We start from the raw sequence: 23,940 nt of genomic DNA on the forward strand, positions 1-23,940 counted from the left end.
TCCACAGGCTGCCTTTTAGTTTTATTGTTTCTTTCGCTGTGTAGAAGCTTTTTACTTTGATGTAGTCTCAAGAGTTTATTTTTTTAAAGATTTACTTATTTGAGAGAGAGAGTGCATACACACAAGCACGCTCAAGTGGAGGTAGGAGGAGAGGAGGAAAATCTCAAGCAGACTCCCTGCTGAAAGGGGAGGCGACACAAGCCTCATATCGACCCACGAGATCATGACCTGAACTAAAACCAAGAGTCAGACGTTTGATCCACTTAGCCACCTTAGTTTATTTTTTTTTTAATTTACTTTGTTGAAGATTAAGTGATCTTATAATTGTGGGTTTACTTCTGGGTTTTCTCTTCTGTTCCATTGATCTATCTATTTTTGTGCCAGCACCATACTGTTCTGATCAACACAGCGTTGAATATAACCCACCCACTTAGATGAAGTGCATCCCTTCATGTCCCTAGACTTACATTTACTACCTGCCTCTTGGAAGTGTTTATACATACGGGAAGAGCATGCAGCTCTTTTTAGTAAACACAGAGAGCATTCATCTATATCTCCATTGTGTTATTCTGTCTAGGCCGTTCCCTCAAGTAGAAATGTAAACTGTTTTCTTATTTGAAGTTCTAAAAATATATTAGAAGAAGCTTTTCCACATTAGGGAACATATATATGCCATTTTTTAATTGAAAATGAAAAAGATGGGACGCCTAGGTGGCTCAGTTGGTTAAGCAGCTGCCTTCGGCTCAGGTCATGATCCCAGCGTCCTGGGATCGAGTCCCACATCGGGCTCCTTGCTCCGCAGGGAGCCTGCTTCTCCCTCTGACTCTTCCTTCCACTCTGTCTGCCTGTGCTCGCTCTCACTCACTCTCTCTCTGACAAATAAATAAATAAAATCTTTAAAAAAAAAAAAAAGAAAATGAAAAAGAAATTTTGTGTGACTTTGTAGTTGGTTAAAGCATTTATCATCATACAACATGACACTTTCTATATTCAACATGGCAGACTTTAAAAATAACTGGCCTATCAATTTTGAGAAATCTTTATGTAATGGGTATAGTAGCAGATGTCAATAAGAAAAAATACATTGATTTTTCCAAGGTAGCCATAAACATAAACAAATAGACAGTTTGAAGGGAGAAACTGGCCATGTCACTAATCTGAATTCAAAAAGTTCTTGAAATAGGCAAGCACACAACATAGATGGTCATAATGTGCTTTTTATTTTATTTTTTTAAAAGATTTTATTTATTTATTTGACAGAGATCACAAGTAGGCAGAGAGGCAAGCAGAGAGAGAGGGAAGCGGGCTCCCCGCTGAGCAGAGAACCCGATGTGGGGCTCGATCCCAGGACCCTGGGATCATGACCCGAGCTGAAAGCAGAGGCTTTAACCACTGAGCCACCCAGGCGCCCCCATAATGTGCTTTTTAAAAGCCATTCAAAAGTTTATTAATTTTTGGATATTATAACATTTATGAGGAAGCTAAAGCATTCCTCTTTTATTACTGAAAATATTGTTACTAGGGAGGTAAGAAAGAACTTTCTTATCAACCACCATTATCATCTCACCAGTAAATGAAAATAATAAGGCTAATAAAGACAAAGGGCTTGATATAAGGCAAATCACAGGCTTGAAACGCTAAAGCATATTACTCATCTTAATATATTATAACATTAGAATTCTTACCACTTTTCTTTAAGTTCAAAATCACTTCAATAAAAACATTTGCTAAATAAGACATCTATAACTCAGTACTATCATTTTGTATGGTTAATTTCTATCACCTTTGGGGAGGGAAGTCTACGTAACATAATGACTTTCAAATTTATTTGGTAGATCAAGCTATGGGCCACTTTTAAATTAGTCTGATTTAATGGGATCTATTTTAGGTTAATTAATCCTTAGAGATATAAATTCCTTAATAAAGCAGTCAGCAGTATTTTAAAATATTAACCAAAATATTCATAAATCATGTTTAAGCAATCCATTAGCAAGACCAAAATACCTTACTTTCTGCTTCTATTTGCAGCTTTCAAAGCAGAACTCTGCTTCCCTACCTTCCCAAACACCCCCTTGTGTTCCATAACCCTTTCCCTCACATTCCATTCCCCTCCCAAATAGGAAACAATCAGATTAATTTACATCTATCAAGTGACTGCAGTTAATTTACACTACGACATTCGACATTCGCTAAGCCCAAAGTACTGGTGTATATTAAGTCAGCTAACGGTGAGATGGAAGGTTTAACCCCCTACTTAAGACTGGGACATCATCAAGCATAAAGAGAGTTTTTCTTTTTGGGATGTAGGAACAGGAAGTCTGAAATCATGCATTATCTAATGGCTGTAGTCATTTTAGGATAATGAATATCCCTTGTCCCTCCGCCCTCCCTAACACAGACTGCTAAAAACACAACCCTCCCCTGCCTCACTTTCCTTTTTTCTCTTGCCTATTTAGAATGCAGCAACTGAACACACCTGTACTAATTCAAAAAACAGGCATTAAAGGCCAATGACAGCATCTAAACACAGCACAACTCTTCTTCCTTTTTAACCCCACCCTTAACTGGCAGCTCCCAGGTTCTTTAATATTTATTTTAACTTCCTCTGGCAATTAAGATTTTGACTTCTTTTTTTTTAATTATTTATTTATTTGAAAGAAAGAAAGAACCTGAGTAGGAGGGGTAGAGGGAAAGGGAGAGGAAATCTCAAGCAGACTCCACACTGAGCATGGAGCCCAATGCGGAGCTCCATCCCATGACCCTGAAACCACAACCTGACCCGAAATCAACAGTCAGATGCTTAACCTACTGCGCCACCCAGCAGCCCCAGACTCTGATTTCTTTTAAAATACAATTTTGGAATATAACCCCTTCATCAATGGCTACATTATTGAAATATGGCTTTTTTACTTGCAGAACCCCAAGAAAATTTTGAAGACCTTACATCTCCTCACACATTCTTAAACTGACATCTAAATTTTTTCCCGTAAGTTTAAGTAGTAGGAAAGGAGTAATTTCTAACATATTGTAAATATCGCTATTTTAAAGTAAAGCTGTTATATCACCTTAAATGTATCACTCTTATCATCCTATCATCCTATCATGAAGGCCCTGCCTTTTGACATCATCCAACTCTAATTATCTCCCAAAGGCCACATCTCCAAATACCCACAGATTTGGGGGTTACAACTTCAACGTATGGACTGGGGGCAGGGCACAATTCAGCCTATAGCAACAAGTTTTCATTTGTCTGGGATAAAGGCCCAAGGATTTAACTGCTGGCTTATATAGAAGTTGCATGGTTAGTTTTTTAAGAAACAGTTTGGCAAAACTGTTTTCCAGAGTGGCTATATCATTTTATATTTCCACCATCAATGTATAAATGATATGGCTTCTCTGCATCCTTGCCAGCATTTGGTGTTGTCAATATTTTTTATTTTAGCTATTCCAGTGATATCTCGTTGTAATTTTAATTTTGCATTTCCCTAATGGCTAATGAGGTTGAACATCTTTTCATGTGCTTATTTGCCAGCTGTGCATCCTCTTCAGTAAAAGGTCTGTGCATGTCTTTTTCCCATTTTCTAATTGGATTGTCTTTTACAGTTTTGAGAGTTCTTTATATATTCTAGATACTAGTTCTTTGCCAGATATGTGGCTTGCAAACATTTTTTTTCTCCATCTGTAGCCTGTCTTTGCATCCTCTTAACAAGGTCATGCAAAGTAGAAGATTTTAATTTTGATGAGATACAATTTATCAATTTTTCCTTTTATGGATCATGTTTTTGGTATCAAGTCTAAGAATCTTTTGCCTAGTTGTAGACCCCAAATATTTTCTTCACTTTTTTCTAGAAGTTTTATAGTTTTGTGTTTTCCATTTATGTCTATGATATATTTTGAGTTCATTTTTATATAAGATTTCGGTAAAGTTTGTTTTTTTTGTTTTGTTTTGTTTTTTTGCCAATGGATGTCTAATTGCTTCAGCACCACTCACTAAAAAGGTATTTCTCCTCCTCTTGAATTGCTTTTAGGTTCTTTGTAAAAAATTAGGCATATTTTATGTGCCTCCATTCCTGGGTTCCCTAAGTTACTTCAATGATCTGTGTTTATCTATCCACTAGTATCACACTATCTTGATTAATGAGGCCATATAGTAAGCTTTAACAAAGGCTTGAGAAAAGGTGATTCCTCCAATACAAATTATCTCTAATGTAATGTATTTTATGTTTGAAAGTCTTTTACTGACAGTGTTACATTTTTCCTCAACAAAAAATCTGTCTATAAATTAAAAATAAATTTCTCTTTATTTTTTGTAATAAAAGACTTCAAGTGTTAAACCAATTTTTTCTGGTTTGAGTTTTGGTTACAATTATTATTACTAACCAATTAAAATATAAATATACTGTAAATTTTGATTTTAAAGATTCTTAAATATAATAAGGAAAACTACATAAAGGAGATGGGTGTGAGGGGAAGTCAGGTGGTCACTGCCATCATGCCACCACCACCTGGTTTGTTGCCAGAAGGAAAATGGCGGACCTGGAAGAGCAGTTGTCTAATGAGGAGAAGGTGTACAGAGCAGCAAAATTCACTATTCATGCCCCTCCTGGAAAGTTTAATGAGGTGTTTAATGATGTTTGGCTGCCATTTAATAATGATAATCTTCTTAGGGAAGGAGCAGCTCATGCATTTGCACAGTATAACTTGGACCAGTTTATTCCAGAAAAATTGAAGGTTATAAAGATCAGATATTGATAACAAAACATGGCAACTTGGGAAATGGAAAGTTTTTGGATTCCCAAAACAGAATCTCTTTCAAATTTGATCACTTAAGAAAGGAAGCAACTGATCCAAGACCATATGAAAGAGAAAATGTGTTGAAACATGGAGAACTTCTGTAGAACTGTTCTGTGAGTGTATACAAAAGAACATTATCCAAATGGGGTCTGCACTGATATATGGCCAAAAAAAAAAAAAAAAAAAAATATGGATAGCAAAGCATTGTTGCATGCAGAGAAAGCTATCAGTTCCAAAGAAAAAACTTTTGGAGCCATCACTGGAGGTCAAAGTGGAAGTTTCCAATCACTTTTTTAACCACTCAGGCTCAGGTGGTTGGCATCTTGAAAATTCAGGTTCATTATGAAGATAGTAATGTTCAGTTAGTGAGTCATAAAGATATACAAGATTTCCTAACAGCATCTACTGAAGCACAAACAGCAAAAGAATTTATAAAGATTATAGAAGCTGCAGAAAATGAATAGTAGACCACTACCAGTGAGAATTACCAGATGATGTCAGACACTACTTTTAAAGCTTTACCTTGACAGTTGCCAATTACATGACTAAGATTGATTGGAACAAGATCCTTAGCTACAGGATTGAAAAGAAATGCAGAATGCACAAGATGAACATTGTATGACCAGATCATTTTGCAAAATCATTGCAAAAGTATTCAAAACTGTCAAACTACCGAATCAGGTGAGCTGTTGCCACTTAAAATCACTGTAATTAATTAGTTTGGTTAGAGCACAGAGCTTAGCTAATTTACCATTATTTTTCATTTCTTTTGTTCAAAGAGGATTACAAATAAGTTCAGTTTAAGTGTCTTTTACTTTCTCTTATACCTTCCTTTCTTACAAGTAAGAGATGATTCTTCTAGTTTAATGTTAAAAGTTTTGAAGTGTTTCAAAAATAGTTTACTTATCATGACCCTGAAATTGTTTATGAAGTGGGTAACTTCGGCTATTTGCCCAGCACTTTTTAATGGGATCAATCAATAATGGAAATTCTAGTTTAAGGTGGTTGATGGATTTAGTCATATATGCTGCTGAAGAAATTTGTCTCCATTTCCCCCCTCACCTTTTCCATTTATGTTAAATTAAGATTAGAGGGAAAGCATTTTCTGTATCAATTGTGTATCTGAAAGGGTTTTAAGGTAGCTTAGGGTTTAAATAAACTTTTTAAAAACAAGACCAAGATGGGAGACGCGTAATGGCGGAGGAGTAGCAGACTGAAATGACATCAAGTCGCAGGAGTTCAGTTAGATAGTGATCAACCATTTTGAACACCTACAAACTCAACAGGAGATCAAAGAGAAGAGCAGCCATTCTAGGAACAGAAAATCAACCACTTTCCAAAAGAGCTCTACGGAAAGCATTCAGGGAACAAAAATCCCCAAGAGCAAACTCGAGCAGATTTCTTAGTCTGGCCCTGGCAAGGGCAGTGCAATTCCACCTTGGGCAAAGACATTTGAGAATCACTACAACAGGCCCCTCCTCCAGAAGATCAGCAAGAACATCCAGCCAAGTCCAAGCTCACTGATCAAGGAGAACAGTGGATCTCCAGAGCAGGGGAAAGCAAAGGCATGAAAGTAATTCATGGCTTTCTTCCCATGATCCTTTAGTCTTGCAAAGTTAAATAAATGTTTTAAATTTTATTTTTTTCCTTATTCTAATATTTTAACTCTTCCTCTTTCCGCTTTCAACATTTTTTAACTAGTTTATCTTAACAATACTTTTTAAAAAAAATCCTTTTAAACCTTCATTATTTTTTTTAAAGATTTTATTTATTTATTTGACAGACAGAGACCACAAGTAGACAGAGAGGCAGGCAGAGAGAGAGGAGGAAGCAGGCTCCCTGCTCTCTCTCTACCTGCCTCTCCATCTACTTGTGATCTCTCTCTGTCAATCAAATAAATAAATAAACTCTTTAAAAAAAAAAAAAAAAGAATGGAGGCTCTTACTGCTAGGATAAATGAGGGAAAAGAGAGAATTCGTGATATAGAAGACCAAATGACAGGGAATAAAGAAGCTGAGCAAAAGAGAGACAAACAACTACTGGACCACGAGGGGAGAATTTGAGAGATAAGTGAAATAATATTAGAGAAGAATATAAGATGAAATAATATTAGAATAATTGGGATTCCAGAAGAAGAAAGAGATTGAGGGGAAGAATGTATATTAGAGCAAATTATAATAGAGAATTTCCCTAATATGGCAAAGGGAATAAGCATCAAAATCCAGGAGGCACAGAGAATCCCCCTCAAAATCAATAAAAATAGGTCCTCACTCCATCATCTAATAGTGAAATTTACTAGTTTTCGTGACAAATAGAAAATTCTGAAAGCAGCTTGGGACAAGAAGTCTACAACATACAATGGTAGAAATATTAGATTGGCAGCAGACTTATCCACAGAGACCTGGGAGGCCAGAAAGAACTGGCATGATATATTCAGAGCACTAAACGAGAAAAGCATGCAGCCAAGAATACTATATCCAGCTAGGCTATCATTGAAAATAGAAGGAGAGATTTTAAAAAAAAAAGCTTCCAGGACAAACAAAAATTAAAAGAATTTGCAAACACCAAAACAGCCCTACAGGAAATATTGAAAGGGGTCCTCTAAGCAAAGAGAGAGCCTAAAAGTAGTAGATCAGAAAGGAACATAGACAATAAACAGTAACAGTCACCTTACAGGCAATACAATGGCACTAAATTCAGATCTTTCAATAGTTACCCTGAATGTAAATGGGCTAAATGCCCCAATCAAAAGACACAGGGTATCAGAATGGATAAAAAAACAAAACCCATCAATATGCTGTCTATAAGAAACTCATTTTAGACCCAAAGACACCTCCAGATTTAAAGTGAGGGGGTGGAAAATAATCTACCATGCTAATGGACATCAAAAGAAAGCTGGGGTGGCAATCCTTATATTAGATAAATTAGATTTTAAGCCAAAGACAATAATAAGAAATGAGGAAGGACACTATAACATACTCAAAGAATCAGTCCCACAAGAAGATCTAACAATTTTAAATATCTATGCCCCTAACATGGGAGCAGCCAACTATATAAACCATTTAATAACAAAATCAAAGAAACACATCAACAATAATACAATAATAATAGGGGACCTCAACACCCCCCTCACTTAAATGGACAGATCATCCAAGCAAAAGATCAACAAGGAAATAAAGGCCTTAAATGACACAATGGACAAGATGGACATCACAGATATATTCAGAATATTCCCTCCCAAAGCAACAGAATACACATTCTTCTCTAGAGCACATGGAACATTCTCCAGAATAGACCACATCTTGGGTCACAAATCAGGTGTCAACTGGTACCAAAAGACTGGGATCATTCCCTGCATATTTTCAGACTACAATGCTCTGAAGCTAGAACTCAATCACAAGAGGAAAGTTGGAAAGAACTCAAATACATGGAGGTTAAAGAGCATCCTACTAAAGAATGAATGGGTCAACCAGGAAATTAAAGAAGAACTGAAAAAATTCATGGAAACAAATGAAAATGAAAACACAACTGTTCAAAATTTGTGGGACACAGCCAAGATGATCCTGAGAGGAAAGTATTTAGCGATACAAGCCTTTCTCAAGAAACAAGAAATGTCTCAAGTACACAACCTAACCCTACACCTAAAGGAGCTGGAGAAAGAACAAGAAAGAAACCCTAAACCCAGCAGAAGAGAAATAATAAACATCGGAGCAGAAAACAATGAAGTAGAAACCAAAAGAACAGTAGAACAGATCAACAAACTAGGAGCTGGTTCTTTGAAAGAATTAATAAGATTGATAAAGCCCTGGCCAGACTTATCAAAAAGAAAAGAAAAAGGACCCAAATTAATAAAATCATGAATGAAAGAGGAGAGATCACAACCAACACCAAAGAAATACAAACAATTATAAGAACATATTATGAACAACTATACACCAGCAAATTTGACAATCTGGAAGAAAAGGATACATTCCTAGAGACATATGAACTACCACAACTGAATCAGGAAGAAATAGAAAACCTGAACAGACCCCTAACCAGGAAGGAGACTGAAGCAGTCATCAAAAATCTCCCAACAAACCAAAAGCCCAGGGCCAGAGGGCTTCCCAGGGGAATTCTACCAAGCATTTAAAGAAGAATTAATACCTACTCTCCTGAAACTGTTCCAAAAAATAGAAATTGTAGGAAAACTCATTTTAGGAGGCCAGAATTACCTTGATCCCAAAACCAGACAAAGACCCCATCAAAAAAGAGACTTACAGACCAATATCCTTGATAAACACAGATGCAAAAATTCTCACCAAATACTAGACAATAGTATCCAACAGCACATTAAAAGGATTATTCACCATGACCAAGTGGGATTTATTCCAGGGCTGCAAGGTTGGTTCAGCATCCACAAATCAGTCAATGTGATACAACACATCAATAAAAGAAAGAACAAGAACCATATGATACTCTCAATAGATGCTGAAAGAGCATTTGCCAAAGTACAGCATCCTTTCTTCATCAAAACTCTTCAAAGTGTAGGGATAGAGGGTACATACCTCAATATCATCAAATCCATCTATGAAAAACCCAAAGCCAATATCATTCTCAATGGGGAAAAACTGAGTTTTTTTGCTAAGATGAGGAACATGGCAAGGATATCCACTATCAACATAGTACTAGAAGTCCTAGCCTCAGAAATCAGACAACAAAAAGAAATAAAGCATCCGAATCAGCAAAGAAGTCAAACTCTCACTCTTTGCTGATGATATACTATATGTGGAAAACCCAAAAGACTCCACTCCAAAACTGCTAGAACTTTTACAGGAATTCAGTGTCAGTGATAAAATCAATGCACAAAAATCAGTTGCATTTCTATACACCAATAACACGACAGAAGGAAGAGAAATTAAGGAGTCAATCCCATTTACAGTGGCATCCAAAACCATAAGACACCTAGGAATAAACCAACCAAAGAGGCAAAGAATCTGTACTCAGAAAAAAAAAAAAATCTGTACTCAGAAAACTATAAAGTACTCATGAAAGAAATTGAGGAAGACACAAAGAAATGGAAAAGCATTCCATGCTCATGGATTAGAAGAACAAATATTGTGAAAATGTCTATTCTACCTAAAGCAACTTTTGTATTTAATAATACAATCTCTATCAAAATACCATCAATTTTTTCAAAGAAATGGAAGAAATAATCCTAAAATTTATATGGAACCAGAAAAGACCCCAAATAGCCAGAGGAATGTTGAGGGAAAAAGTCAAAGTTGGTGGCATCACAATTCCAGAATTCAAACTCTATTACAAAGCTATAATCATCAAGACAGCATGGTACTGGCACAAAAACAGACACATAGATCAATGGAACTGAATAGAGAGCCCAGAAATAGACCCTCAGCTCTATGGGCAACTAATCTTTGACAAAGCAGGAAAGAATGTCCAATGGAAAAAAGACAGTCTCTTCAAAAAATGGTGTTGGGAAAATTGGAAAGCCACATGCAGAAAAATGAAACTGGACCATTTCCTTACGATGCACACAAAAATAGACTTAAAATGCATGAAAGACCTCAATGTGAGACAAGAGTCCATCAAAATCCTTGAGGAGAACACAGGCAGCATGCAGCAACTTCTTCCTAGAAATGCTGCCAAAGGCAAGGGAAACAAGGGCAAAAATGAACTACTGTGACTTCATCAACATCAAAGCTTTTGCACAGCAAAGGAAACACTCAACAAAACCAAGAGACTACTGACAGAATTGGAGTAGATATTTGCAAATGACATATTAGTAAATGGCTAGTATCCAAAATCTATAGAGAACATACCAAACTCAACACCCAAAGAACAAATAATTCAATCAAGAAATGGGCAGAGGACATGAACAGACATTTCTGCAAAGAAGACATCCAGATGGCCAAGAGACACATGAAAAAGTGCTCCACATTACTTGGCATCAGGGAAATACAAATCAAAACCATAATGAAATACCACCTCACACCAGTCAGAATGGCTAAAATTAACAAGCTAGGAAACGACAGATGCTGGGGAAAGGGAAACCCTCCTACACTGTTGGTGGGAATGCAAGCTGGTGCAGCCACTCTGGAAAATAGCATGGAGGTTCCTCAAAAAGTTGAAAATAGAGCTGCCCTATGACCCAGTAATTGAACTATTGGGTATTTACCCTGAAGATACAAATGTAATGATCAGAAAGGGTGCATGCACCCAAATGTTTATAGCAGCAATGTCCACAATAGCCAAACTATGGTAAGAACCTAGATGTCCATCAACAGATGAATGGATACAGAAGATGTGGTATGTATAGATATAGATAGATATATCTATACATACACACACACATACACACACACAATGGAATGCTATACAACCATCAAAAGAAATGAAATCTTGCCATTTGCAACAACGTGGATGGAACTAGAGGGTATTATGCTAAGTGAAATAAGTCAATTAAAGAAAGAATTATCATATGATCTCCCAACATGAGGAATTTGAGACCAGAGTGGGAGGCTTGAGGGGTAGGGAAGGAAAAAATGAAAGAAGATGGGATTGGGAGGGAGACAAACCATAAAAGACTCTTAATCTCACAAAACAAACTGAGGTTTGCTGAGGGGAGGGAAGGTGTGGAGAGGGTGGCTGCGTTGTAGACATTGGGGAGGATATGTGATATGGTGACTGCTGTGAAGTGTGTAAGCCTGACAATTCACAGACCTGTACCGCTGGGGCAAATAATACATTACATGTTAGTTTAAAAAATAATAATAATAAAAATAAAAACAAGGCCAATATCCAGTGCTGCTTTGAGATTCTGAAATTAAATGAAGATACTTATTTCAGAAACACATGCAATGCTTTTTTTTTCTTGTGACAGTTACACAAATTAGCTTGAATTCCATATGTCCCTGAGTTATTTTTATCATAGAGCCTCAAAGGTATTATAATATGGTATATTATAATATATAAAATCCTGAACTCATAAAAAATTAAGTTAAAAAATTAAAAAAGAGATGGGTGAGATTTTTCTTCTTCAATTAGTTCACAATTCCATGCAGTGACTATTATTTATCATCAGAATGATAGTGTTCGGCACCAATTCTATCCCTACTCTTAGTTTTCATAAAGTTAAATGGTGAGAAACTGGTTTCGCATAAATGAGAAGAAGAAAAAGGAAGTCTTGTTAGAGCAATTACTTCTCAATTCTTTAAAATTTTTTGAACGATGTTTAAAAAAAGATAACAGTAATATACCATAAAAATATACCTATTAGTATATTACTTAATCAGCAAACAAATCTATTAGGTTCTTCTCTCAGTTCTGTGAGAGCAAAAAAGTGGAGACTATTTGAATTGCAAAAGGAACTTTTATCTATCATTATGTGAGTTGGTGTCCCTTAGTCATCCACTATCTTCACACTGACACCAATCTTTTCAATTTTGCCCTTTGGCGCTCTGGGGTTTTTACATCCAGGGACCTTTGGGAGATCTGATATAGAGCAGTACACCTTTCTTTCTTAATGGTATGAGAAGGGCAACAGTGAAGGAGAAGGAGGAGAGCAGACCTTGCACCTCCATCAGAAACACATTCTCAGGCAGAACAATGTTAAGGAAAAGTACGTGGGGAATTTAAAGATCTACAGACTGGCTCCCTCCAACCATCTATGCCCCATACTCCTTGAAAAGTGTACCCAATTTAAAGAAAGAAGGGAGGTCTGCATCTGCCATCCACAGGATCAACACCAGCACAGGGAGTCCACGGAAGTAAGCAGTAAATGCTTTTTTTTTTTTTTTTTTAAAGATTTATTTATTTATTTGACAGAGAGAAATCACAAGTAGATGGAGAGGCAGGCAGAGAGAGAGAGAGGGAGGGAAGCAGGCTCCCTGCTGAGCAGAGAGCCCGATGTGGGACTCGATCCCAGGACCCTGAGATCATGACCTGAGCCGAAGGCAGCGGCTTAACCCACTGAGCCACCCAGGCGCCCAGTAAATGCTTTTTGATGAGAGAAACTGCAAGAGCAAAATGACAGGCACCGAAATAGCAACATGATCTATCAAAAGAAGAACCCCACTTAAAAGCTGAGAATCAGACTGAAGCAAATGAAGCTGTTGCTTAAAGCATAATAATTAAGGCCTTTACATTTACCAAACTACTCTGCTCTCACAGAATAAAAAGGCTTGTTTATCCCTCCTCTGTCCTAGGGGAATAAATTATCTCATGAACCTTTAATTCACCCCAAGTGCTATTTAAAAGCTAAGAAATGTTTAAGCAATTCATTACATTAATATAAAAATCTTTGCAGGACAGAAGTACGATCAAAACCAAAGGGTAGGAAGCACTGAGCAGTGGAAAGGATATGCTGTCTGATGGTAGTGCCCAGATCCCAGTTTTTGCCCGGCTGTCCCCTGCTCTTTAGGCAGATCTCAGATAACCAACCCTTCAACAGCAAGGTTCTCCAACCAGCTGGCCAAACAGATGTCCCGACACTCATTAGCAGGTCACCTATTTTAAGTGTTTATTGTCCACGGAAATGCCTGATGCTTTTTTTGCTTATATTTAAAATTCATTTATTACTTATCCATCAGTGCCAAAACAACTCCCAAAACTTCCCAAAGCAACCGGTGAATTCTAGGAGAGCAGAGATCTACCAAGCCACTGCTTTAAGTTCAGCCCTTACCTAATGCAGACCAGCTAACATCCTCGTTGACAACAGCCTATAGATATGAGGCACAAAACTGAAGCTAATTCTAAGACTCTCATCTTTAACTGAGCAGTTTTTTCTCTTTTTTAACTAAAATAAACTGTTGCTATTAAACACTATTTTCTGAAAAATTGTGCCATTAGATCTTTATCTCTCTGAAGTTATTTGCTCTAATTCTCTTGCCTTACATTACTGAAATAATTTATCAATTGTGCAATGCTTAAGTAGACACTGCAGCCATGAAGTTAAACAGGTTAGGTAAATATTCATAAGGGAGACAGTTTAACATTCATATCAGGACTTTGAGTTCAAGATGGGAGGTTGAGGATGTGCATTTACTACCCAAAGCTTACAAAACCACAGGCAAATAAGGGAGACAAAAGAGGCAACAAACCTATAATAACAAAAGGAAAGAGAAGTGAAGGGGTTCACCAGTGGATGAAGGATACAACAAATTTCTAAAATTCAAAAAGCAGATGGAATTGTGGTGATGGAGGAGACACGCATAGAAATACACAACCACAAGCTGAACTAAGAGGAGGTGGAAGTCAAAATGCTTGTTGGAATGCTAGAAGGAATCCAGACAGCCAAACTGCTCAGGGACACCTGATGGCTCTGGGCTCCAAGCCAGCAGGTACAAGGGAGGAGAGAAGGGGAAAGTGGGGCTACAGACAGTGGGAATAATTAAAGGTCTGTACTTGAAACTACGCTGGCTGGCATCCCCATCTGCTTCCCCCACCCCCACACAGATCACAGGCAGCCTGGCATTAACCCTCGGTCCAAAAGCCAGATCGCTAAAAGAACAAATGACCTGGGGAAAGCCAAGGCATCTAGTGGGAGTACAGTCTACCCATAGTAGAGCACTCCTCTAGCACAAAGGCACAGTCTGAGAACAGGCCTAGAGCAAGCAGGCCAGCCAAGTCATCTTGCTCTACACTGGGGCTCAGTCAGCCATTCACACAGGTGACAGGTCTAGGGGGAAAGAGACCAGCTTTTTAAATGGCATAGAAAATCCACACCAGTTCCTCAGTCCTTCTTTCTAAAATACGAATAGATAACCAGGGACTACAAGGCACATGGGGAAAACGCGCAGCATGAGAAACTACTAAGAAAAACATACAGAAGAACTAACAGGAAAAAGAATCTTGAGGGGAACAAATATACTTAAGGGATGTAAGACAAACATTAAAAAAAAAAAACTTCTATAATCAAAAGATTCAAGAGGGTATTGCACCCATATAAAATAATAGGAAACCACAAAAAAGGAACAAAGAACTTGGAAGAACCCTTTAAATTTAAAATTCTTGGAATTTAAAGAGTGATTAGAAAAGGAAAGTAAATCAACAGATGATCTGGAAAACAAAATTGAGAAGCACAGAATGAGAGCATATGGATTAAAAAAAAATGGAAATAATAAAGAGACCATAAGAGATGTAAAGAGCCAACCCAAGAACAGGAAAAAAGAGTGGGGAAAACTATTCAATAATAATAGAATTTGCCAGAGCTGAAGAAAGACCCAAGTCTTAAGATTAAAAGGGCTCAGTGAGTGCTCAATACAACTAACGGATAAAAGATCCACACCTAAACATTTCCTCACAGAATTCCAAAACAAGTATAAAAAGGAGACCCTGAACAGGGAATGCAGGTCACCCAGAAAGGACTGACAAATTGCTTCTTGTCAGCAATAGAGGATGTTAGAAAACAATGGAACTACGTCTTCCCATTTTCTAAAGGAAATTATTTTCAGCTCCGAATGCTACACCCAAGTCAACTACAAACCAGTATGAAGGTACAACTTAGACAGTTTTAGACAGGACTCAGAAAGTTTATTTCCTACATATCCTTTTAAAGAACTCATTTCAGGATACATTCCAGTAAAAGGATGGAATAAATCAGGACAGTGTAAGTGGATTCTGTGGGAGACACAAGATCCTAAGAACAGTGACTCCAACCCAGGAGAAGAGTAGATGGAAACCCTTGGAAGACAGCTGTGCAGTGGCCTAGGAAAAGCATGTGGGTACAAAGGGGGATTCCACAGAACAGAAAATACAACTGAGAATAAAGAAGTGAAAGGCCATGTCAAAGACATATATCTGAAGAAGTAGAAGGGGAGGAGGAGGAGGAACAAGAAAAAGAAAGGCAATTAGAAACTCCCTGGGGGGATAAAAAGGCACAAAAAAGCTACATTTTGAATCTGAAGCAAGCTTACAAGTACCCTGATTATAAGGAGTTAATGGAGTATGAGAAAAAAGGATATAGTTGTTATTGATCACAGAATCTTGAGAGTCCAGGGTTCATTAACCCAGCCCTAGAAGGAAGAAATGTAATCCCAGCACACAAATTGGCTCTGCACTAAATATTTATAGAAACATATTTTAGGGGATACTATAAATAGAGATGCTCTTCATCTTAGGCCAGAACTAACTTTGATACTTCGGCTTCAAGACATAAATTTCGGGATCCTAAAAGAAAGACTGGCCAAAAGTGTTTCACTCTAATTTTCTATAAATGTGGCACCAAATGATAGCCAGTTCCTACCTGTACTACTCTCCCTCAAGATGATAGTTGTTTTCATTATTCAAATGGTCCAGCACTCCAGAACTAGCTCACTTTACTTGGATTTGGGGGCAGATGTCAGAAGAAATGTCTGCTCCCTATAGCTGAGCAGGTAACGATCCAGAAAAATAAGGTATATTGACTGCTCAGGGAAGAAATTGTGGCCTGTGGTAATCACAAATTATAACTCTTGTTACTTCATTACAGATCCCAAAGGCTAGGCTTTGAATTTTTATTCTTTGATTAGAATATTAAAAACTAAGCAAGCATGATTTCTAAGCAAAAAGAACTTTTTATAGGGAATGTGCAAACATCACATGTTCTCTTTCCTACTGGCAGAAATATGATTTAGCTTCTGGAAAAGGACAAAGCCTTGCAGTAATCTGCTTAATAACAAGAGGCATTTGTCCTTGTCCGTTCATTCTACCTGCTTTCCTGACAAGGAGAAAGTAACTTCATGCTGCAGTCAGTGGGTCTCAGGTTCATAAGGGAAACTTTCCTTTCTGGAAAAATTAACAGGTCATGGCAGTATGATACTATTTATAATTTTTCATCTTTTAGATTCAACTTACATGGAGATTTGGTTGTCCTTGGTAATAGGACAAAATATAAAAGTTATCAACCTTGACAATGTAAAATAAGTGTTGCTGACAGGAAGTGAGAAGAACAGATGGAAAAAGAAGCACATGTTCTAATGCCCCTTTTTTAAAAAGTGGGTGAGTTGACAAAGACTGTCTTACTGGATGAAATGAAAAATAGAGTTGTCGTTATCTAAAGTTACTAAGTTAAGCAGCAGAGGAAGTAAATTAATAATACAATTACTATATCAAACCCTGGAAGAAAGAATGAGATGACTGTGAGCTAAACATTCATTTTTTACAGTGGAAAGTCTACAGATAATATCTGAAGTTGATCAATCAAAAAAAAAAAAACGAACAGATAAAATTCTATTATTTGGAGCAGTAGCCCCAAATCTTTTTGATTGTACAATGCTCTCAGGAAAACATCTTAGAGCCCAAATCCCTGACATTTGTATATTTACTTATTTATGTTCCATATAAACTGAAATGGAAATATATATCACATATATATATTACAAATATATATTACATATATTTTGTGACTTACATAAAAACAGACATTAAAAGTGTATCAGAATAATTTTGAATGAATTTTTTATGGAGAGGGAACACTTATAGTAATGAACCAGAAACAGAAAATCACCAGCTATTCTGACAAAAATAAACATTTTAAGATATAAAAAAGTATATGAGAACAAAATACTTCCTAGGATGTGTACAGTTTTTAGACACAGAGATCTAGAAGTTAGAGATGTAGCCACCAGGAAATCCCAAAAGATAGGAGGTTCAAAGATGCTAACTTTCAGAAGTAAAGTTGGGGATACAGAGAAGTAGAAGGGCAGACTTACCATGTGCATCATAAGCTCAGCTGTACTTTTTTACTTATTGCATACATGTTTTCTTTTGTATAAAGAATTTATCTAGGGGCACAGATGACTCAGTTGGTTATGTGCTGGATTCTTGATTTCAGCTCAGGTCATGATCTTGGGATTGTGAGGTCAACCCTGTGTGGCTTGTAGCCTCTGGCTCCATGCTCAGTGGGAAGTCTGCTTCTCTGCCTCCCCCTCTGATGTACGCTTGCTCTCTCATTCTAAAATAAATAAACCAGTGGTGCCTGTGTGGCTCGGTTAAGCGTGCGCCTTAGGCTCAGGTAATGATCCCAGGGTCCTGGAATCAAGCCCCACATCAGGCTCCCTGCTCAGTGGGGAGTCTGGTTCTCCCTCTACCGCTGTCACCCTTTCTTCCCCACCTCCACTCATGCCTTCTCTCTCTCACTCTCTCTGTCTCAAATAAATAAATAAAATCTAAAATAAATAATAAAAATGCCATAACAAAATAATAAAATAAATCAGTCTTTTTAAAATTAATCTAATCGGCCCCATAAAACTCTGTCCCTACCAGTGTTTACACTGATTCATTCATTCAACAAACGTTTACTGAACATCTGCTCTGGGCTAGGCACAGGGGCTAGAAAAGGACAACTAACATCTTGTCTCTCATGGAAATCACAGTCTGGGGCAGAAGAAAGCCAATAAAACCAGTGATGACAAACCAGTATCATAAATGCTGAAAGAGAAGTCGGTGCCTCCCATCTTACAAACAGTCTGGGGCATAGAAGTAGACACAAATAGTGTGTGAGTGTGTGTGGGTTAGGATGGATCGCTAAAAGGTCACTTAGTTTTGGAATTGAAACCTGAAGGAGAAGTAGAAAACTGAGAATAAACCAGGTAGAGAGCAATGCAGGGAAATGGGGGAAAGAAATTCTAGGGCAAAGGAGAAAAAGTGGGGGAGAGTAGACAGGCTGATAAATGAGCATGGTGATTTGGTAAGGTGGAAGTTTTTCAGGACCATTAGGGCAAATGGTGCATGAGGTGGTGGTACCAGGAATGAAAGAGCATGACAGGAAGGAACCAGAAATGAAGGGCCATGCTCAGAACTCTGCAGTCTCCCGAACTAGGTCAGATGTGCATTTGGGGGAACATTACTTTAGAAGCAACATGGAAAATGGAGCTCAAAGGGATAATGAGGCAGGAAGGCCATTCTGGGGGCTATTATAGTGGGGCCAATTAGAGAGAAGTAGAGAATCCTACCAGCAGGAGACAGATGCCCAATAGGTACATGAAAAGTACTCATCACTATTAATCATCAAGGAAATGCTCTTGAGTAAGTGGAGAGTATCACTAACTGAAACAGGGAAAGAAGCAAGTTTTGAGGGGGGTGGAGTTTAGTTTAGGACATGCTAAATAAGAACTGCCCCATAAGAGACTCTTAATCATAGGAAACAAACAGGGTTGCTGGAGGGGAGGGGGGTAGGGGGATGGGGTAACCGGGTGACGGACATTGAGGAGGGCACGTGATGTAACAAGCACTGGGGATTCGTCAGTAAGACTGATGAATCAAAGGCCTGTACCTCTGAAATCAGTAATACATTTATGTTAATTAACTGAATTTAAATTTAAAAAGTTTTAGAAATATGAAGTGCCATCTCCAAGTAGGTAACAAATAAGCACGTAGAAGTACAGATCTAAAGTTCTGGAAGAGAGGTTCGGGCTGGTGGTACACCTTGAGACTCATTAATATTTGGGTTGTACTGGAAGCCAAGTGAAGAGCTGCAATTACCCACAGAGACTATACAAGATGAGAAGCCAAAGAAGGCTGGAGTCCTGGGGAAAGCGGGGAGCAAAGGACTGAAGAGACTAAAGGAAAGGGCAGGAGAATCAGGAAAGAATGAAAGGTCAGGGCAACAAGGAGGTAGTAAATGAGCCAGTAAGAGCAGCTGAAATGACAGGTCGTGGCATCGCGACTGAATAGGGAAGGGAGGGAAGCCAGAGGGATCTGCCGAATGAAAGGCACGGAAGTGGCAAAGGCCTCAATTAGGAAGACGGTGATAAGATGGTGTTGGTGCCAGAATAAAGGAGACAGGAGTGTGTGCTACCAGAGCTCAGTGTCTTAGAGTGGTTACAGACTAGTTTTGAATGCATGTAAACACATGTGTACTACACTGAACAACCTGAGTTGTTCAGGACAAAGGACAAGACGAGGGTCATAAATAGGCTCTGGCTGGGCTGGATAAGGTGTGCCCGAATGTCAGCTGGCACATTAACAACAAAACCAAGTGTTGTCTTCTTCAAGGGGTAAAAAACGACTCTAATTAATTATAGTAATAAGGAGACATTCTTAGAGTTTATAAGGTACAATTTTCATGCTCTTAACTTTCATTTGTATAGGGGTACAAAAGTATTAAGAATAGTATCTGTTGTAAAAACAATTATTTTTGCATGTGATGTTCAGCAGCAATTTGCATTTTCTTCTTTAATAAATATCCATGATTCCTCCCATAGTAATTATTGGAGTGATAAATACAAATCTCTTGGGATGTCTGGCTGGCTCAGTCAGAAGAGTAGGCAACTCTTGACTTTAGTGTCATTGAGTTCAAGTCCCACGTTGGGTGTAGAGATTACTAAAAAAAATAAACAAAAAAATACAACTCTCTTATAAAATCTACACAACTCTCATAAAATCTGTTCTATGACAACATTTTTAAACCTAATAGTAATGGAGAAGACACTAGTAGAATACTTTAGGAAATAAGGGCGCCTGGGTGGCTCAGTGGGTTAAGCCGCTGCCTTCGGCTCAGGTCATGATCTCGGGGTCCTGGGATCGAGTCCCGCATCGGGCTCTCTGCTCGGCAGGGAGTCTGCTTCCTCCTCTCTCTCTCTCTGCCTGCCTCTCTGCCTACTTGTGATCTTTCTCTGTCAAATAAATAAATAAAATCTTTAAAAAAAAATACTTTAGGAAATAATTGATTTTTTTAGTTGTCAGAATTCAGTTGTATTCTTTTTGTGGTAGGCAGAATTCTAAAAATGTTTCTCAAGATTCCTACCCCCTGGTTATTGATTCAAACAACCTAGGTACTGTAATAAAGGGACTTTGCAGCTGGAATTAAGGTTACTCATCAACTGACTTTTAAGTTAATATCCTTGGTTATCTGGGTATACATTGGGTATACCCAATATAATCATATGAGCCCTTAAAAGCAGAAGAGATAGGCAGAAGAACCAGAGCATAGGGCAGAGAGGAAACGAGAGAGATGTGAAGCATGCAGAGGACTCTACCACTCTTGCAGCTTTTAAGATGGAAAAGGGAGCCATGAACCAAAGAATGTAGGTGGCCTCTAGAAGCTGAGAACCACCCTAGCCAAGAGCCAGCCAGGAAATGGACACCCCAGTCCTATAATAGAATGGAACTGAATTCTGATAACAGAAACCAATTCATCCCCAGAGCTCCAAAAAGAAACTCAACCCTAGTGACACCTTGATTTTCAACCTCTGAAATCTGGTGCAGAGAATGAGCTAGGCCAAACTGGGCCCAGACTTCTAACCTACAGAAATGTGAGATAAGGGTACAAATGGGTGTTGGTCAAAGCTGATAAATTTGTGGTACTATGTTCGAGGGCCACTGGAAAACTAACACATTTTTTTAAACTACTGACTTCAGATGTGCTCTATCAAATCTCATTTTCTCAACCCTTAATGTAACTTTGGACAGAATTCACACATCTTCCAATAATACTCGGTTATTATGAAATCCAGCCTAATTTATTTTCCCCGAAACTTTTATTTTGAATATCTTTAAATCTGTAGAGAATTTAAAAGAATAGTATTTAAAAAATACCCTTATACCTATATCCATCAATTGCTAACATTGTCCTATATTTGCTTGTTTTGTCACTCTCTCTAGATATAACATAAATATCTCTATCTCTCCTGCTTTCTTCTTCTATCAGTGATCCTCAACTAGGAACATCTGGCAAAGTCTGGAGACATTTTGATCATCACTACTGGGGGTCTAGAGGGTAGAGGCCAGGGATGCTACTAAACATCCTACAAAACAGAGCCCTACACAACAAATAATTATCCAGCCCAAAATGTCAATAGTGCTGAGGTTAGAACATCCTGCTCTTGGGGTGCCTGGGTGGCTTAGTTGTTTGAGTGGCTGCCTTTGGCTCAGGTCATGATCCTGGAGTCCCAGGATCCGGGATCGTGTCCCACGTCAGGCTCCCTGCTCGGTGGGGAGTCTGCTTCTCCTTGTGACCCTTCCCCTTCTCATGCTTTCTCTCTCTCATTCTTTCTTTCTCTCAAATAAAGTAAAAAAAAAAAACAAACAACAAAAAACAAAAACAAAAAAAACCATCCTGCTCTTTATACATGATGTATATATAAACAATTTTCCTCAGTAATTTATAAGTAAATTATAGACACTGCAGTATTTTTTTACCCTAAATATTTCAGTTTATACCACCTAAAAATAAGGACACTCTTAAATAACACAGTTTACCAGTGATACAATACCATCCCGTGTGTAGTCGATTTTTAAATTTCCCCATTATCTCAAAAAAGTCCGTTAGCACTTTTTTTTAAAAGATTTTATTTATTTCTGACAGAGATCACAAGTAGGCAGAGAGGCAGGCAGAGAGAGAGGAAGGGAAGCAGGCTCCCCGCTGAACAGAGAGCCCAACTCGGCGCTCGATCTCAGGATGCCGGGATCATGACCTGAACGGAAGGCAGAGGCTTTAACCCACTGAGCCAACCAGGCACCCCCCTTTAGTACTTTTTATTCAAAACCTGGATCTAATCAATGGCACAGAAGTTGGCATGTTGATCAAGATTTTAAATTCAATATAAATAAGAAGCTCTAATTTTCAAGCAGTTGGGGGGCAGGCAGTAAAACTTGTGGTGCCAGCTCTAGGATCTGTAAGTCTATGACTCTGACACCACGCATCTCTAAAATGGATGCAGTAATTAATTCAGAAGGTCATCAGCACGTTATAAATCTCTCTTGCAAGAATATCCTCAAACATGATCACTCAGTTCTTAGGACAGAAAGGGGAACTGAGTTTATATTAACCCACAACCCTATTGAAAAAACATCAATCTGAAACAACAAATCAAGAAGGAACTTCTTCCAAAGAAGACATGAAAATGGCCAACAAGCACATGAAAAGATGCTCAACATCTCTCATTGTCAGGGAAATTCAAATCAAAACCAGACTGAGAGGTGCACCTGGGTGGCTCAGTCAGTGAATCACCTGTCTTCAGCTCAGGTCCTAACCTCAAGGCCCAGAATCAAGCCCCGCATGCAGTTCTCTGCTCAGCAAAGAATCTGCTTCTCCCTCTGTTCTCTCTCTCTCTCTCTCAAATAAATAAAATCTTAAAAAACAAAACAAAACACAACAGTGAGATACCACCTCATACCTGTTAGTACGGCTACTATTAAAACAACGACAACAACAAAAAATGAAAAGAACAAGTGCTGGCAAGGAGAGTCCTTGCGCACTGCTGGTGGGAATGTAAATGGTAGACACAATAAAAAGATAGTGTGGAGTTTCCTCAAAAAATTAAAAATAGAATTACCCAATGATTTAGCAATCTTGCTTTTGGGTCTATGTCCAAAATAATTACAAGCCTGATCTCAAAGACACATTAGCATTCCCATGTTCACTACGGCATTGGTCACAAGAGCCAAGAGGCAGAAACAACCTAATGTCCAGAGACAGGAATGGATGAGGAAAGTGTGGTCTATACATATAGTAGAATATTACAAATATTATTCAGCCTTTACAAAGACAAGTCATATGGTACAAGTTGGAAGAATCTTGAGGGCATTACACTAAGTGAAGTAAGTCAGTCACAAAAAGACAAATACTGCATGATTCTACTTATATCTGAAGGTATCTGAAGAAGTCAGACTCATAGAAACAGGAAGTAGAATGCGGTTACCAAGCTGGCAGGGAGGGGAAAATGGGGAGGTGTTGTTTAGTAAATACAGAGTTTCAGTTTTATAAAATGAAAAAGTTCCAGAGAGCTGCTGCCAACAATGTGCATATATATATGTGTATATATATAAATTTTATTTCTTTGAAAGAGAAAGAGAGACAGAACAACAGACAGCATAATGGAGAAGGACAGAGACAAGCCAACTTGGGGAGGACAGGGATAAGCAGACTTACCTCTGGGCGGAGAGCCAAATGTAGGGCTCAATCCCAGAACCCTGGGACCATGACCTGACCTAAAGGCAGTTGCTTAAGCAACTGAGCCACCCAGGCACCCCAACGATGTGCATAATTAACACTAACGTACCATACTTAAAAATAGTAAGATCATGAATTTTATGTTGTATGTTTAGAGTCACAATAAAAAAACAAAACGAAAAAAAAAAAATAACCACAATACCAGAATCACATCTAAAAAAGATAATTATTTAATTTCATGAAATATTGTCAACTCCCCCCACAAAAGAATTACT

The 23,940-nt window shown here is 38.1% G+C and overlaps 1 protein-coding gene and 1 pseudogene across 2 annotated transcripts in view; one reads left to right on the forward strand and one right to left on the reverse strand.

Annotated features, from left to right (window-relative positions):
* The window catches only part of DIPK1A (divergent protein kinase domain 1A), a 122,349-nt gene that overhangs the window by 89,420 nt on the left and 8,989 nt on the right, over positions 1-23,940 (reverse strand). The window lies entirely within an intron of this gene.
* On the forward strand, positions 4,528-5,140 carry LOC132002168 (F-actin-capping protein subunit alpha-2-like; annotated as a pseudogene).

This window comes from Mustela nigripes, chromosome 14 (assembly GCF_022355385.1).
Source record: "Mustela nigripes isolate SB6536 chromosome 14, MUSNIG.SB6536, whole genome shotgun sequence".
Taxonomy (NCBI): domain Eukaryota; kingdom Metazoa; phylum Chordata; class Mammalia; order Carnivora; family Mustelidae; genus Mustela; species Mustela nigripes.